Source organism: Aplysia californica, unplaced genomic scaffold, assembly GCF_000002075.1.
Source record: "Aplysia californica isolate F4 #8 unplaced genomic scaffold, AplCal3.0 scaffold00017, whole genome shotgun sequence".
Taxonomy (NCBI): Eukaryota; Metazoa; Mollusca; class Gastropoda; order Aplysiida; family Aplysiidae; genus Aplysia; species Aplysia californica.
In genome coordinates, this window is record NW_004797287.1 from 1240062 (window position 1) to 1245903 (window position 5842).

A 5842-nucleotide genomic window follows, 5' to 3' on the forward strand; every position below is an offset into this window, starting at 1 on the left:
TTGGTGTTCACTTGTCTAGGCACTAGGTTGTGTGGTGATCACCGGTCTAGGAACTAGATTGTGTGGTGATCACCGGTCTCACCGGTCTAGGAACTAGAGTGTGTGGTGATCACCGGTCTAGGAACTAGATTGTGTGGTGATCACTGGTCTAGGAACTAAATTGTGTGGATTGTGTGGTAATCACTGGTCACAGGAACGAGTGTCACAGTGGTGATCACTGGTCTAAGACCTAGTGTGGTGGTCACTTGTCTAGGAACTAGTGTGGTAATCACTGGTCTAGGAGCTAGACTGTGTGGTGATCACAGGTCTAGAAACTAGTTTGGTGATCACTTGTCTAGGAACTAGTGTGGTGATCACTGGTATAAGAGCTAGACTGTGTGGTGATCACAGATCTAGGAATTAGACTATGTGGTGATCACTGGTCTAGGAACTAGTTTGGTGATCACCGGTCTAGGAGGTAGACAGTGGGGTGATCATTGGTCTAGGGACGAGGTTGGTGATCAATGGTCGAGGCAGGATATAGTTTGTTCCTGTTTTGTTGTTGGGATTTTTTGTTTTGTGTTTGTTGTTGGGTTGTTGTTGTTTTTATTTTGTTTGATTGAGTGTTTGTTGTTGGGGGTTTGCCTTGGTAGTAGCGGTTTGACTTTCAGAAGAAAAACATAATTGAAACATTATGAGGAAAAATAAGAGTAAATTTCTTTTAAAAAGCCTACTTATTGTGAGTCCAAACTCTTTGCAGGCATTGGCTAACTGGCTAGTCCGCTGTTGCAGCTTATGTGAGGCCAGGGCTTAATCATCTTCAAACAGCAGTTCCCTGATTATTGCGGTTCGGACCTTTGACTACATAACAACATCATTTTTTGCCCACATAAAACCTTCATTTCTACAACTATAACACTTGTATTTCTCACAATATAACACCTTCATTTCCACCAATAAAACACCTCATTTTCTACCCACATAACACCTTCATTTCCACCAATAAAACACCTCATTTTCTACCCACATAACACCTTCATTTCTCTCAACATAACATCTTCATTTCTACCCACATAACACCTTCATTGCTTCCAACGTTTCAACTTTATTTCTGCCAACCGCAGCCACAGAGGCCGGACAAGCCACGAGTCACAGCATATTGGTAAAAATGTTAGAACGAACAAAAACATGCCACGGGTCATACATGATGTGTACAATCGGGTGCAAATAGGGTGAGTAATATAGTGACCGAGATTGTGACATGAGCACTAGTTCTATGACACAAAAACAGGAGTGAGGGTTTGAAGAATGTGGGCTTAGGCGTGGGCGTGAGGAGGGGGGGCAGGTCGGTTAAGAAACTACAGTCAGATGGGGCATGATGGGAAGGGAAAAAGGTGACAACAATCCTATATAAACCCAGGATTAAGCTCCAAGATTCTAAGTCAAGACTGCCTGATGGTCTTGAGTACAAATTTCTAACATTGTTTTCGCTGACAGACAAACAATTTTTTTAACGCTGGTTTGTATTGTCTTGACGACTTTTCTGCTCAACGCAAAATTTGCCCTGACGTACCGTGTGTGAAGCTGGGATCCTGCACCTTAAACCTTGCGCAATGGGTACGCTTCTGCCTCACAGAGTGCTGGTAGGTTACCCGGCAATACTTTTCTGCCATTCCTAATTCTGATTATTTTATTCTCTCCCTTTTCTATTCTATGATTAAAGATAATAGAGAATAGAAAGTACGATATGTAGCTTATTTGGTTCGTGAATTTCTCCATTCAACTGCAAGCTCTAGGCGCTTTACAATCAATTCATTTTGAAATTCCCAGTGCATTTAGTGAAAAGAAAATAGCTAAGATATTCTACAGCAAGACAAACGGTGTTTATTTGTTTGCATAAAGAGAAGTACAGCGATACAATAATGGTCTAATTAGTGCTGCGAAAAAGTAAGACAGACATACAGAAACGTCATGATCCAGCTCTGAATCCCCCCCTCGGTAGGAACCGCCACGGGCAGCAGGTGGCGCGCGATCGTCATCCAGCAACTGGCTGCAAAAATAAGCAACTTAACATAGCCACATGGAATGTAAGAACAATGTACCAGAAAGGCAAATTAGATAATATAGAGCAGGAAATGGATAGGATAAAGCTAGATATGTTAGGCCTTTCAGAAGTTAGATGGGAGGGGGTAGGCTTGATTAAAAGAGGATCCAAAACAATTATATATTCAGGAGGAACAACCCATGAAAGAGGAGTCGGAATTGTATTTGACGAAGCAACAGCAAAGAGCATCAAAGGTTTTTGGGGAGTGTCAGATAGAGTCATTGTGGCTAAATTAGAGGGAAAACAAAACCGTTTGACATAGGTGTCATCCAAACATATGCACCAACATCAGAGCACGACAATGAGGAAATTCAGACTTTTTATGAAGACCTTGATAAGGCAATGAAACAGTTAAAATCACAAGATGTAAAGATAGTTATGGGAGACTTTAATGTCAAAGTAGGAAGTACACGTATAGAAGATATAGTTGGGCCATGGGGACTGGGTAAAGAGAATGAATGCGGGGAACGACAGGTAGAATGGTGCAGAGAAAATAATTTTATGATATCAAACACCTGGTATGAAAATCACCCAAGAAGACGATACACTTGGAAGAGTCCTGGCGATAGAAGTAGAAATCAAATAGACTTCAAACTTATTCAGAAACGTTTTAGAAACACAATAAAATCATCTAAATCACTGCCAAGAGCAGACTGTGATTGTGACCATGTACCAGTCATGTGTAAAATGCGGATAGGACTGAAGAAACTCAAAAAGTCAAAGTATCAACCTAAATTTGACATAGTTTTTTTAAAGACAAATCAAGAACTGAAAGAACGTTTCTCCGTAGATGTAAGAAATAAATTTCAAGCCTGGAAAAACATTACTAAAACGGAAGAACTGTGGAGGAAAATGAAAGACTCAATAATGGAAGCTGTGGAAGAAAATATGCCCCCGAAAGCTAAAAAAGCTAATAAAAATTGGAAATAATAAAACTAATGGAAGAGAGAAGAAAGGCAAAATCAAATGTGGAAATGAAAAACATCTTAAACAGGGAAATAAAGAAAAAGGCAACAAAGCAAAAGAAACATGGATAAATGATCAGTGTCAGCAAATAGAGAAGAATCAAAACAAAGACAGCAAATACATGCATTCCAAAAATCAAAGAAGTAAGTGGGATAAAAGGATGCTCAAATACAGGATGCATAAGATCAAAGGGAGGGGATATTTTAATGGACAACGGGGATGTCTTAAGCAGATGGTCAGATTACATAGAAAAACGTTTCAAAGATAATAGAGGAGAAAAACAGGTAATAAAGAATGAAATAAATGGACCACCAATAATGAAGGCAGAAGTACAAGATGCCATTAGAAAAATGAAACAAGGAAAGGCCACAGTTGAAGTGATTGTCGCGCTTGAAGAACTAGGCACTGAAATAACCACAAAGCTCCTAAATGCTATTTATGACATCGGTGAGATCCCAGAAGATATGATGAAATCAGTTTTTACAGCTTTACCTAAAACACCAGGTGCCACTGAGTGTGATATGCATAGAACAATTAGCCTTATGGGTCATTTTACAAAAATATTGCAGTTAGTAATAATGGGAAGATTGAGAAAAAGTGTAAGACCAGAGATATCTAAAGCGCAATTCGGCTTTGTTCCTGACAAGGGCACCAGAAATGCTATATTCACCTTAAAAATGTTAATGTAAAGATGTATTGTTTGATGTCAAGGGACATGACTCTTATCTTTACTGTGGGGACAAGATATGTAAGAGGGTGGCATGCCCTTGGATGACGTCAAGAGTCCGCGGGAAATAGGCGGAGATCGTCTGAGAGACTCACTGAGATATTCAGTCGGACTCAGGACCACGACGAGGCAACACTTATCTTGGACGGGGGCCCCCGTGACAGATCCGACTCATCTGACCGCCAGGTAACTTTACGGCATTGAAACACAGAAAATAGATTATTCAAAGGTGTTCGATAAAGTTAGACATGACGAGCTATTTAAAATACTGGAAAAGCTAGATATAGATGGAAAAGATCTAAGAATTATCAGTAATTTGTACTGGGACCAAAACGCTGCCGTACGAATTAATGGAGAATACAGAGAATATAAGCAGATTAGGCGAGGAGTGAGGCAAGGATGTGTTATGTCACCAGATCACCAGACCTTTTTAACATGTACAGTAAAGCAATCCTTAGAAGCATAGAAGGCTGTCCAGGCTTCAAAGTAAATGGAGAAAATATTAATAACACCAGGTATACAGATGACACAGTTTTAATAGCAGGCTCCGAAAAGGACCTTCAATTGCTTCTAGGTACTGTTGTAACAGAAAGTGAACGTAAAGGATTATTGTTGAATGTAAAGAAAACAGAATGCATGGTAATATCCAAAAAAGCAGCAAATCCTAGTTGTAATCTCATTAGCAAAGGTGAAAAGATCAAACAAGTCCAACAGTTTAAATATCTAGTATATATGATGACATCTGATGCCCAATATTCCACAGAAATAAAAAGGAGAACTACAATGGCTAAGGCTAGTTTCAATAAAAAATGAGCCCAATCCTGAAAAATAGAAACCTCTCAATGAACACCAAAATGAAAGTCCTGAAATGCCATGTTTGGTCAACCCTTGTATATGGCTGTGAATGCTGGACAATCATTAAAGATAGTGAGAATAAAATAGAAGCAACAGAAATGTGGTTTCTTAGGAGACTGCTAAGAGTATCGTGGAAGGGAAAGAAATCAAATGAGGTAGTGCTTGATGAAGCCCACGTGGGACGCTCAATGTTAAAAACAATCAGGAAACGAAAAATGCAATTTTTGGGACACCTGAATAGACATAAGGGTCTTGAACTTCTCGATCTCATTGGCAAAACTGAGGGCAAGCGAGGCAGGGGTAGGCTACTTAGGGAACCTAAACAAATGGGTAACAGGGAAAGATCAGGGAAACGTAGCTTTTTAGAGAGCATCCGAGCAAAGGACTGAATGGAAAAACCTGATCGCTGATGTCTGTCGCAGATCTGGCACTTGATGATGATTATGAGTACGCTTTCTGGCAGGCTGGTGAGGTGCCATACGTGTCAGATTTCCAGACCACCTGAATATAATGGAGGACATCAACGATAGAAATAGAGTCACAATTTTCAACTGAGTTTATATTCAACCTTAAGTGGAATAATTCCTTACATTGTTGGCTTGGGATCCAAGGGTCTTGCATTGAATTACCTCCCTACTGTGCGAACATGTCTGACTTTTCCTGGATGAAAGATACACTATTTTAAACAATGTCTAACAAAGCCACCACTTTTTGGTAAACAGCAACGTTCGTCCTCCAAGCGTATTCATTTATTTCTTTTTTATGCCGAGAACCTGGAACAATCTATTTGTACATAAAGAGGATTTCTTATTTCCCAGATATCCTTGCTGGGCTGTTCGCTCTTCCTCGTGGCGGTTCATGTAAGTCCTAGCACCTGTGTTTAGTGCGTTAATGTCTATAGATTAAATGTTTAGTAAGCATATGTCCTTGGAAGCTGAAAATTTACTCTTTTTTGTGTGCCTTTAATCAATGTTTTTCAGTAAAATCCACACAAAAAAGTGTTTTTAACGGGACATTTTATTTGTCCTGGGCAAAAACGTCTTTGCACAGGCCCATAAGTGCTCAGCTTTCCTCAGCACTAAAGCCAGTAAGGTATCCATACTAATTGTTCTAGTGGCTTTTTGATTATGGCGACATCTTTCCTTTCCAGATAATTGTTCCTTACTTTCCTCTCCCCTCTCTGTCGCCATTTTCTCTATCCCCATTTCTCG